This window comes from Trachurus japonicus, chromosome 7 (assembly GCF_045865225.1).
Source record: "Trachurus japonicus isolate A0001 chromosome 7, Traja_1.0".
Classification (NCBI taxonomy): Eukaryota; Metazoa; Chordata; class Actinopteri; order Carangiformes; family Carangidae; genus Trachurus; species Trachurus japonicus.
This window is the reverse complement of record NC_140913.1, coordinates 15413505-15426981: the sequence shown is the minus strand read 5'-3', so window position 1 is coordinate 15426981 and position 13477 is coordinate 15413505.

Here is a 13477-nt window from a genome sequence, read left to right as displayed (position 1 = left end):
ATCTTGGTTTGTTGCTTGTTGTTGTTGTTTTATGTTACTAAATTGCATCGTCCCAACTAAACTAAACTAAACTAGTGTCGGATTTCACAGTATAGAGTTACTGTGTTTCATTTAATGCATGTAAAAAACATCCTTACATTTGTTTGGGTCACAGAAAGACTTTGACTACAGGGATGTAGTAGGCTATACACACGACACGCACAAACACAGTGAGATGCAGGCGGAGAGGACAGAGACAGACTTTTATCAGTGCTGTAAGAAGCTGTGAACTGATAAAATACATTAAACTGAACTGAGATCAGTCACAGTGAGTGAGATTGAGGATGATACTGAGGACGCACTGACCCCAACAACCCTGATGAGGATCAAACACAACACAAACAATAAAATACTTAACATGTTTCATCTGTAATTATATAGCCTATATATGTATGTGTGTGTAAATAAATACAGGTAAAATGTAGATAAGTAAATGTATATAGAGTTAACACAATATATAGAGTATAAAGAACGATACAGTGTGAGTGGTGCTGGTTCAGAGCTCCTGTAGTGAGCAGCAGGTTTATCTGCAGTGTTATAATCAGTATGTGGGTCAACATCCTGATTACAGTCCACACACATTCCACTGCTGCTACAGCTGTGATTAGCATGAGGGTTTGTGTGTGTGTGTGTGTGTGTGTGTACCAGCTTGTCACTGTCAGCGTGTAAATGACCTGCAGTCACAGGTAGGTGGAGACAAGTCCAGCCTCAGGACTATCCTACTTCCATATACAGATCTAGTGTTGTGTCTTCTTTGTGTAGTTGATATCATGTGTAGTGTGTATAGAGTAGCCTACTGGGGTAGTTTTGTAGTATGTGCAGTATACAGTAGGAGTGTGCGACAGTCGGGAGTAGTTTAGGTGAATCTCGTTAACTCTTCGTTCGAGTGGGGATAAAAGTGAAATTGTGTTTCTCAGTTATCTGGGCTTAGAGCTTATCTCCTGAGGGAGGGGTCATAGGGAGAACCAAGGGGAAAGTGTGTGGGGGGGTCAGAGGGAGAGGCTTAGTTGGGGGTTGGCACATCAGCTAAATTAAAGTGAAAGGGAGAGATGAGGAAGGAGAAACAGGAAGTGTCACATCAATCTTCAGCCTTCACATGATAAGCTCTGAGGAGAGGAGAGGAGAGGGGGGGGGGGGTCACTGTAACCCCCACTTATCTTAAGTAGCTCCTCTCTGTCACTATAACCCTCATTCCTCATCATACCTCACCCCACACTGATGACGTGTGTCCTCGTCTCTGAGGGACGATGGAGGACGAGTCGGTTTCAGGTCCAAAGTTAAAGGGATAGTTCACCCTAGAATGATATTTCGCTCATTATCTACTCACCCTCATGTGGACTAAGGGCTGGAAGAAGTTTCAGAGTCCTCCGTCCCTTCTCTGAGTTACAGGGGGTCTCAGCGTAGCAGTGCATGTCCATATAACGGTTGTAAAGGGACACCAGATGATTTGCGCCGGCGTCAGTGCGATTACTGCGAATCACGCGAGATTTGGACGGACCAGGAAGAGGAGCTTTGAGAAGCTTCCGCTACAAACAAGCTTAAAATATAGACTTATTTAATTTTTTTCGGGACAATTACGCAATTTGGGGCTTCAGCACAAGACGGACATTACATACGAGCATCATGGAGGTATTTGGATGTTTTTTTGTGTGTGTTTTTTTACGAAGAGCTCCGGTGTCCCTTTGCAACCGTTATATGGACATGCACTGCTACACCAAGACCCCCTGTAACTCAGAGAAGGGACGGAGGACTCTGAAACTTCTTCCAGCCCTTAGTCCACATGAGGGTGAGTAGATAATGAGCGAAATATCATTCTAGGGTGAACTATCCCTTTAAGACAATGCCCCCCACCCCCACCCCACCCCCTCTAACGAGACTCCACTGCTACAGTCACACCAGCCGTGTTTCAGACTGACGTGATGATGACAATGCACTCTCAGTCACACTAAACTTTTGTCAACTCCTCCTCATGTAATGAACTTCGGTAATCACACACAATCAACATCAACACATTCACAGGTTAGGACTGTTTGCGTTGACCTTTGACCCTGTGGAAGTTTCTCCCTCCACTCGTCTCCGTTCGGCTGCTGATACGGATCGTGGTCACTGCTGTTGACAAACTGTCCTAATGAGAACGCAGGGACGGGACAGAGGTGGATGGAGGAGAGTGGATGATCTGGAGTTGCTGCTGCTGTAAACAGTGTTGATGTCTCAGCAGTGAATCTGTCCGCAGCTCACTGAGCTGACAGAGGAGGGAGGGCTTTGATGGATGGGGTGGGGGTCGGGGGGGGTACACTGACTCCAGGGCAGAAAGCAGAGGCCAGTTTGTTGTTGGTGGAGAAGATGGAGAAGGTGATGATGGGGAAGAGAGGGTGAGTGAAGCTCTGACTAGTTCAATAGTTCAGATCAGTTTTGATTTGACACTCCAGACTGCCCCTAAATGAGAGCATTTTGCCCCTAAAATTTGAGACTTTTTTCATATTTTTCATACTTGCGGTTGCATGTGCAACCAATAAATTTACCTTCTTTTTTTGACACTGGTGAAATGTGAAAGAGGCGACTCAAAGTATCTTGAATCTGTCATTACAGGTGGCTGGCCAATATGTGTGAGGATTATGAACATAAAGGAAATGTGAATATCTGCTTTGCAAGGGGATTTACAGTGTGCGCCCCTAAATTTTCTGCTCTGCCACTATGCTCCTAGTAAAACGAAGTTAGTCAGGAGCCCTGCACATGCAAAAAAAAAAAAAACGAGGAAAAAGAGGACGATGATGATGAAAATGTGCTGTTTCTCTATCAGATCATTTTCAGATTTCAACATCAACATCATCAGATTTTCAACATCAACATGGCAGCAGACGCTAACAACGTCTCCTCAGGCATCTGGAAGTGGTTCTTGAGGTTTTGAGCTTCCAGTCTGGGTCCGACCAAGTCTGTAAAAGCCTGTGGAGACTTAACGCCAACACTCATTTATTCAGCATCAAACGGAGGCAGCAGTTGGTGTGGGAGAAGCCTTTGGCATTGCCAGCTGTAGAAGACAGCTATTGCTAACAAGTAGCTAACATTACCAGCTATCATAAGCCACCAATGTCAGCATTTAACAAGCAGCTAACATCCGCAGCTAACATTGACACAATCATTTTCCCAAGGTGTACCATACAAGAAGAAGGGTCCTGGAGGAATGACTTTACATCATTCGTAATAGGGCTACATGTATATCTCTACAGGATAGAGATGTCACGATTATACATTTTCTTGGTGCGATTATTGCGATATAAATAATCACGGTGTTACAATTATTATGCATTTATCAATTTCACAACACTATTAATGTGTAAAATCAAATATAGTCCAAATATAATTACATTACTCATTGTTTACACAAAATATTTAATGTATCTATTAATATATGACCAATTATTAATCCCCCAGTGGAAGTGTTTGAAATGTTTATTTTAATAGTTTTTTGTTTTGTTTTGTTGTTTTTTAAAATACAAATGACAGGCTAACATTTAATTTCCTACCAATTCAATGTTACGTTAAATGGACCAGTATCTGAGCATTTATCTTTATTTTGGTGCACATCTGCTGATATGGTTCCGACAATCTTTTTTGGAAAGTGACGGTATTTAGGAATCTTTACGATTAATTAATTGTGGCTTCTAATACCACGGTTAATTGTGAAAACAAGTAATTGTGACATCCCTACTACAGGCATATAAGTCAGAGTTCAGCAACATGCTGAAGACAGTTGACCTGTCTGAGCTCAAACTGATCTGAGTAGTCGTTTAGTGCAGTTGATCTGAATAATGCCTTTGTCATTGTAGTTTGTTTGAAATGGGGGGAAAGGATTCAAATTACTCATCAGGTGTGGTACACTACAGGAGGTGAATCAGAGGAAACAACCTCTTCCTTAGAAAAACAACACAACATGTTTCCACAGAGGCCAATCTGCTCTCTGACATCAGCACAATGATATTATAACCTGTTAAAGCAGAAGTAAGTGATATATTTGTGTTAATATAAGTCTTAAATAGTTATATCTTCCGACAGCAATCACTTACATAGAGTGTTTGGTCTGAAACACGGGTCTGTCAGTCACTCTGCTCTGCTCTGAGCCGAGGAGAAAACATTTATCGTATCCTACAGTTTTTATCCAATGAGGAGAGAGAACGGCATGCAGGGCTGTGTGTGCAGCCAAGGAACGCCGTGAATGTGGCGACGTAAGGACGAGGACTGTTATGGTGCGTTCAAGGAAACTCGTATTTTTCCGACCGTGAAGTGGTACCAGTTCGATCTGGTACAAGTTCACCGGTCGGAAGTTACGAGTGGCCGTTATAGTGACTTTCACCGGTAAAACAGGTCGGAAAAACACGAGTGGGTTGCCTGGAACGCTACAAAGTCGTAAGTTGTGACTTGAAGCTGTAATTTACGATTTCAAAAGCCTGCCTGGAACGCAGCATTAGCCAAAACGACCGGACCACTTACTTCTGCTTTAACTTTTAACACGTACAAACACGTCATCGCTTTAGTTTGTTTCAGTTGGGTCCACACATGATAGGGTCGTGCCTAAGATAACCTGACCTCCCTTCCTGCTCCTGTTTCACTAGGGGGCGCCGCCACCTGCAGCCACATGGTCATAATGATAAAAGTAGGGTTCACATCAGGCTTCAGGAAACTTCTATCAGCAACAACCCACTAATGTCACACATACACACACACACACCATACACAACTCCTCTTAGTTGATGTGAGGCAGCTTCTGTCTGTAGAAACAACTTTAAACAATCTGCTTCAGGGGCCATTAGCTGCTTCACACACACAGCTCTGGGCCCGACTGTGGTTCACTGCTCCAGAAGAAAAGCAGCAATAAAAGAAGCTGAATCATAACATCAACAACATCATCGCCATCATCATCATCATCATCATCCTCCTTCTTGTTTCCAGTACATCTCCCCTGAAGAGGTTCAAGGATGTTTCAGGATTTGTTGTACAGACAGATCCTTTTTATTTAACTCCGGTCACTTGTACTGTTACATGAAGTGTCTGACAGTGTCAGCGGGTTTTACAGAGTGGGAGAGGGAGAAGGTTAAAAATTTAAAATCATCAGTTCAACGGGACACCGACACCTCCATCAATATTAATGTTTCATTATAACAGACACCCTGAGCTGAGCTGTCTACACATCATACACACACACACACACGTCTCAGCTGCTGTTTCTACTGCAACAGTCAAAACAGCAAAATACAACTAAATAAATATACAAAATAAAACAGTACAGTGCAGCAAACAAAGAGTATACACACTCATACATACACAGACACTATCAACACATCTCACACTGTCCAACATCAACATTCACTGATTTATCACCTGTGTGTGTGTGTGTGTGTGTGTGTGTGTGTGCCAGGCGTGACGGGCACCTTCACTGACTCCCAAGACAGATGAACCTCACACCAAAACGCTGATGACACAGGGTTTCCTCTGCCAGCTGGCAGGGGCCCATTACAACCTCCACACAACAGGCTCTGTAGTACTGTTCACACACACACACACACACACACACACAAACAAGGTAGTAGTGCACCTTTAACAAAGCAGGACTCACCGCTATCCACCTGAAACAGAAAAACAGTCCAAACTCTGTTAAAGTAACAGACTGAAGAAGTTTCATCGTCCTCGAGAAACCGTTTATTAAATATTTATTATCTGAACTTTAGATTTACCACAACTCAGCAAGTCTCACTGTTCACAGTGTGTGTGTTTTCTAAATTGGTTATAGATCAATATTTGTGTGTATGTGTGTGTTTGTGCACGCGCATGTGCTTGTGTGTGTGCACGTGTGCGTACACCATCACATTGGTGTTGGTCTGCGTTGCACCCTGTGTGTGTGTGTGTGTGTGTGTGTGTGTGTGTGTGTGTGTGTGTGTGTGTGTGTGTGTGTGTGTGTGTGTGTGTGTGTGTGTGTGTGTGTGAATTTTAAGATGTACTGTATTTGTACCACTTGTGCAAAATGTGTGTGTGTGTGTGTGTGTGTGTGTGTGTGTGTGTGTGTGTGTGTGTGTGTGTGTGTGTGTGTGTTGGTCCTGACTCAGCTGTTTGACTGATCCACTGATCAAAGTGTGGAGAGTGGATGAACTGCAGAGAAGTTTGAGCAGCTGATGAATAAACATGAGGCAATGTACACACACATACACAAACACAGTACAGTACAGTAACAACATATATACTCAGTCACATTCCTACTCAACATACTCTATGGTAAAAGATTGAATAAAACGTGTGCGTGCGTACATTTCATTAAGTGGAACTCAGATCCAGCCTATTTGTTTTGTGTAGAGAGGGGCTACAGGGTAATCCTGCATTTATGAAGGACACACACACACACACACACACACATGCACAACATCCTCACACACAGAGTCAGAAACCAGACAGGAGAAACACGCACGTGGACACACAGCATGCACTCTCTCTGCCTCTCTCTCCACCTCATCAGGAGCTGAAGCCTCTGGCAAACACCCACTAATGGACCAGGAGTCACAGACCAACTGAGACACTGAGACAGAGTTTAGACATTAAGGTCCAGTTCCATTTCTCATCGATACCTCTTCAACTACCCCCAACGGGTAGAAATATTCCCCCTATTGATAACGTCATGCATCACGTAATGCAACACATTTTTACAATACCAGATGCACAGTAAAAACAATCTTCTTGAATCGTGATGCATCAGACATGGAAATATGTAAAAAATAAGGGACTGTTCTCAAATTAGCGAACTGAACGTAATAGACAGCACGCAGGCTGTTCATTGAAAACCTTGAATGAATTGCTAGTCTTGGGGACATATTATGAAAATATCACTTTTTGAAGGCTCTTAATATTTAATAAATAAATATTTGTCTTGCCTTCCGGCCTCCAAAATGTGAGAATTAACTAGGTTGAAATCCACGTGGTTTTACGAGCTGTTCCCTCAGTTGTCTTCCAGTGATGTAACTAGGTTTCGCATTTGCATAATAGCTCTTCACCGATATAAAATAGGGATCTGATTATTCTGATGTGTAGAACTAGAAGCCATTAGACCAACACACCTACACTCAGGCTACTTTAAATAAACATTAAAGGCTAAATTATATACGTCATGTAATCACAGTGGCACACTGAGATGAGCACCCCCCCCCAACACACACACACATTGTATGAATCACTGAGCAGTGTAATGATAGGTGACTGCAGGACGGCGTCCCACTTGGTTTGACTAATGAAAGAGCATCCCATCTCTTATCAATGAATTATGCATCACCTATATTACAAAACGCTCTACTGCATGGATTATTAATATAAACACACACTTTGCATGTGTGTAGAGACATACACACACATACATATGCTGACACAAACACAAAAACTGCTGAAATTACCAAAATCCTCTAAAAAAAAAAAAAACATTGTGAGCCCAATAAAGGTTTTACTGATTAAACCCTTCATTAGTGATGTGGTCGCTGGTATAATGTGATCTGCATGGTTGTACTGATGAGCTAAGAGAGGCTCAAAGTGACACTTAAGTGCAATTGAGTGTTTCAACAAACAAGGCATCTGCTTCAGGCAATGGTGATGTTACCTGAGTGCTGAAATCATGGAGGAGGAGCCATGTGCAGGTGGCACTGTGGCATCATAAACAGTGAAGACATAAATAAACTCAACTCATTTTATCACCTGAAACAGCAAAGAGGGTCCCCCGCATTCAGAGGCCTTCTAAATAAAGATGGCATTGCCTCTGTGACGTCACCCACAGGTCCACCATCACCACCGGGGTACTGTCTAACTGTCTAAAAGAGGAGGGGCTTGTGGCGCTGAGACAAACACAGCCGCCCTCCTGTCACTGGCGTGTTCTCTCAAGTCAAACAGATCTGAGCCTAAGGCATCAGTGAAAGACAAGTTTGCTTTTACCTGGAGGTGGAGCAGCTGTGGAGGCGGCAGCAGCTGCAAAGATGTTCATCAGCCAAGAGGTTCATGATGAGCAGGAGCTGCTGACAGAGGAAGAACAGAGAATACCTGAATGATTGGTGTTCAGAAGAAATGAGGCATTCACATCATTCACACTTACATGGATGTGTATACGGCCTACGCACACACACACACACACACACACAGTGTCAGTGATTGTTAGCTGATCTTACTGTTGTAAACAAGCAGTTTGTGAATGTTGACAGGGGACAGATAAGACACAGCAGCTCCACAGGAACAGTTGAGTTCAGTCTTGTATAAAATAGCCTCATTAAAAGCAATACTTACCAGAAAACTTTGGTAGAAGTAAAAGTCACTTTTTAGATTGAGTAAAAGTTAAAGTAGGGCCTACCTGACTGTACTTAAGTATCAAAAGTAATTTCCTTATGTAAAATGTAGGCCATCTTAAGTAGCCTATTAGAAGTATTTAAACAAAGTGAGTGGTTAGAATTTGGATTATGACATTTATTGTGGCTTCCTTGCAGTTAAAAAATAGCCTAATATCTAGGTACAGGAGAAAGAAGCTTCAACTTGTTAAACATTAAAATTAAACTTCTGCCACGTTAGACGAGGCGTTTTTGGATGCCAATATTTCAGTGACTCTTGGTGGGCAGTGGGCACAGGGTGCTATTGTCCCGGGGATGGGTCCGGGTCATTCATGGTCATTCATGTTTTATACCCGAGGGCGGGGGGATACCTGTTGTGTTGTCAACCCATTCAGTCAGACAGATGCCGGTTTCTGATCCTACATTAACACTAGAACCGCGAGCCTTCAGCGTCTCCCAGACCGTCATAAACACAGTAGCCTAAATTCTCCTGTAGCTTACTGGACCGGGGCTGTGGCTCCAGGTTTGAGCAAATAAAAGCCAGTATGAAATAAAAGCCAGGTCTAGACTATTTCTATTTTCTGCAAACTCTTGTGAATGAACACAACCTTTCAAAGCCCACGATCCCCTATTTGAGCAGTTTTTAGGCTGCTTCACTCCTGCCAGCGCTCTCACCTGGATCCGCAGGCTGGTGTTGAAGCCTGGACCCGATGCAGCCGGACTCACGATCTTTAGCTAATAGCTTCTCGACCGGTCCGGACCGCGGTAAAAAGAAACAAAAAAGAAAAAAAAGAGAGGAAAAAAAGAGGAAGCCCATAGTCCGACCCGACCCGAGTTATTAAATGTTTTCGTTAGCAGCAGAGGGAGCCTGCAGTGCAGCGGTGCGGCCATGACAGTAATCTGCCCGGGTAGGCTAGGGAGGCTTCTTCTTCGCGCTCGCGCTTGGCGGTTGATGAGGTATTACGTCACCAACTAAACTTTTATTTTGTAGTAACGAGTAACGAAGGAAATTTTATTTTGAAATTGTAGTGGAGTAAAAGTAAAAGTTGTCAGAAAAATAAATAACTAAGTAAAGTACAGATATACAGTAACAAAGTATTTTTACTTCGTTACAACACTGGTATCACATCTGCATTGAGGATTATGAGAAGACAAATAGGTTCTCAGTTTATTAGCTGTCATTTTCCAGCTGCAGTGAGCTGAGTTTAATAAGGGTCCAACACATGTTGAGTCACTGAGGACGCGCAGCACTGGCCAACAGGCAGGGACAATGTGTGACTACTATGAGGAGAATGTTCTTGTCGTAATATCAAGAACACTAAGCCTCAACATGGTTATAAGGTTTAAACTGTTCAGACAATGTGATGGTCCCTTTGTGCCTGGTGGCAGAGATCTGACCTGATGGCTGTCAGAGGTCAGAGTATGTTCATTTCTCAAATATATTAAAATAAATAAATAAATATTAAAAAGGCTGCTTATTTCTCTGCAGGTACAGATGTTGAGATGTTTGAACCTGGTTATGTGACATAAAGCAACATCTTTATTAATAAACACAAGTTCATATGTAAGTTAATGACATTAATTTTTAAAGGTTGGTTAACCCTTTCATTGCTGAGGGAGTCTCTAGTCCAAAGGCCCTCAGGGCTTTTATCCTGAATTCTTGTCATTCCTGAGTCTTATTTTGGGGGGGAAATGTTTTTATCTGAAAGTCATATCTGAAGGTTTGAGCTGAAGTGAGAGAGGTGAAGACCTGATTGAGGAGTGGATGACTGAACACAGCTGCAGCTTTTTCGCAACAAGAAACATTCTGTCATGATGTTTTTATTAATTATTAGAGCTTATTAAATCTGACGTTTATTTGTCACCAACAGGAAACCGAAGTGACTTATACTGACCTGGTGGATTTCAGACAAGACAAGTTTTATTGTTTTTGTTTGCCACAGGAACCAAAATTACAACACTATATTAGGGCTGTTCGATTTTGCCCAAAAATAAAATCTCGATTTTCTTCTCTGAAAAATCGATTTCCGATTACGATTACGATTTTTTTGTTAAATGACAAACTATTTTGTGTGCTGTTTGTGTCTTTTTAAATGGACCTAATGGACCATGAGAGCTGTAACTGTGTAGTGGAAAAGGGCCGTTGGTCTTTTTGGCAACGAAATCCTCACTGGTCTTAGCAAAATGCCGACATGCTTGTTTACAGTGTGTGGGGAGAGCAGTGGGAGAGCGTGATGGGAGGAAGGAGGCAGCAGTCATTACAATAATTCAGCGCAGCCCAGATTCATGAACGGGGGCTTACCGTAATTACCCTAGTTAGAGTAAAAAATTGATTTTTACGATTTCAAAAAATCGATTTTTACAATTCCAAATAATCGCGATTACGATTTTAAATCGATTAATCGAACAGTCCTACACTATATTGGCGAATAAAGTGCATTTAGTTTTTGTAGATGTCCAATTTGTTGGTGTTTCTGGGTCTCATCATGCTCATCAGTTGCTTGGCATCCGGGTTTTTGGGGTTTTTTTCTTTCTCTTAAGAAAGTGATTTTCCACCTGACTCAGTTTTTCTGACCAGCGTGTTTACACACACTTCCTTCCACTATCACGTGAGCGTGTGAATGTGTGTGTGTGTGTGTGTGTGTGTGTGTGTCTACCTTAACTCCAGTTTCACTAGCTCAACTCAGCAGGTGACATCCACTCATCCTGGTGAGCAGCTCCATCGGATCACCATGACCTGCACGTCATTTACACCTCGTCATACCACAAGAACAAACATGAGGTCAAGAGATGTCAGTGTATCACCAGCCGCAGGTTCACAGCTGCCGCTTCTGTGGTGAGAAGGGCTAAAAGCCTCAACTGGAAAACCAGGCCAAGAACCCCCCTCCCCTCTCTCTCTACCCAACCCACCCCCCAAAAAACATGCTGCATGGCTCTGATTCAACAGTAGCTCAAAAGCAGCATGGGAGGAGAGAGACAGATAAACATGACAAAAGACAGATGGAGATGAGCCAAGTGATGGAAGGAAAGAGGATTGTGTGTGAGAGGGGATGCCTCTCCCCCATCGCTGGGGACTCTAACAGTAGATACAGTACAGTAGATGCAGCTCAGTACAGTAAAATATAGTATAAGTATAATGCTGCCTGTAGTGAACACACATGGAGAACAAAAATGATTATATTTTAAGTTGTTAGTTGAAGAACAGCACTGCTTCTCCACCCACTGACATGATGAACCAGTTTCCACTACAGAAGAGAACACACTGAGATGATGTCATTGTAGAAATAAGTGTAAATACAGTTTTATGGATTAAAATGTGGGACATTAGTTTCTTCAGTGCGATCTCCTTTGGATATTTTGAGATTTTTTTTCATCCATCTGTTTATTCTATTTGAATAAATCTCAAGTCTTATTTTCTTTACAAGTTCCGTGCCTGCAGTAAATGTTTAAATCATGTTTCCAGTACAAATTAGTTTGTTTGCTGTCAGAAAATGAAAATTGATTTATATTGGAAACAGGCTGAAATACACAGGCAGTTTTTCCACTTGTGAAAGCAAGAGCTACAGAAACAGCAGGGAACACAAAAAAGACTTCAACTACCATCCACATAACCACCTTCACCTTCCTCTCTGTCAACCACAGTGTGTGTGGCCTTCATTGCTAGTCATGACCACCAGAGCCACAACCACTCCAGCACTCTCAAGACCAGAGTCCAAAGCACCACAGTGATCCCATTTGGGGTGATTTACAGCAGAGTGGCGCAGCGGACGCATGCTGGGCCCATAACCCAGAGGTCGATGGATCAAAACCATCCTCTGCTAACAGTGTTTTATACCATGGCATGGTGGCATCAAGACAGTCTAAATGGTTTCACAAATCAGATTAGCCAAACCATTTCAAACTGTCATCAATGCCACTTTAGGTTGACCTCAACCACAACCGTTTAGAAAGCCACCAATGAAAGACACCCCAACAACCTAAGTGGCCTTCTTTCAATAAAGAAGGAACAGCAACCCTAGTCAGAGCTGCTAACATCTCAAAGCCTGACCCCAGCAACCCTTCACAGAAAACTCAGCTCAGCCTCTTGTATCCTTAGTCTCCTTCTTTTGGTCACTACGCAAAGCTCATGGGTTTTACGTAGCATTCATGACCACCAGAGCTGCAACCACTTTAGCACTTTCAGGAAGGATGTGCAAAGCCCCAGTGGCCTAATTGATAAGGCACTGGCCTCCTCAGCCAGGGATTGTGGGTTCGGGTCCCATCTGGGGTGATTTACAGCAGAGTGGTGCAGCGGAAGCGTGCTGGGCCCATAACCCAGAGGTCGATGGATCAAAACCATCCTCTGCTAACAGTGTTTTACACCATGTTGGCCTCAAGACAGCCGAAATGCTTGATAACAAAATGGTTTTACAAATCAGATTAGCCAAACCATTTCAAACTGTCGCCAATGCCACTTTTGGTTGACCTCAACACCCCCAACCAGTTGGAAAGCCACCAATGGAAGACACCCCAACAAACTCAATGGCCTTCTTTCGATGAAAGGGAACAGCAACTCTAGTCAGAGCTGCTAACATCTCAAAGCCTGACCCCAGCAACCCTTCACAGAAAACTCAGCTCAGCCTCTTGTATCCTTACGCTCCATCTTTTGGTCACTACTTAAATGGGTTTTGTAGAATTCATGACCACCAGAGCCACAACCTCTTCAGCACTTTCAGGTAAGGCACTGGCTTCCTAAACCAGGGATTGTGGGTTTGAGTCCCATTTTGGTGAATTTCAGCAAAGTGGCCCAACGAGGCAGTATTGTGGAAAACATCTCAAATGCTCAATAACAACCAGACCAGAATAGTAAACCCATTTCAAATGGTAGGCAAAGCTACTTTTTCGACTGATCAAGGTCCCTATACCAGTTGGATGCATTTGGAGGGCCACCAATGTGAGACATCCCAACAATGTTAGCACTCTCCAAGACTCCTTCGGTTCAACTTAAGAGTTATCCCACCAAGTTCTTGAGTTCCACTATGTTCTCATGAGTTCAGCTGTTTCTGCTTTGTTCTACTGAGCTATATCTATACTGTGTCCACTGAGTTCTACTGTCTCTA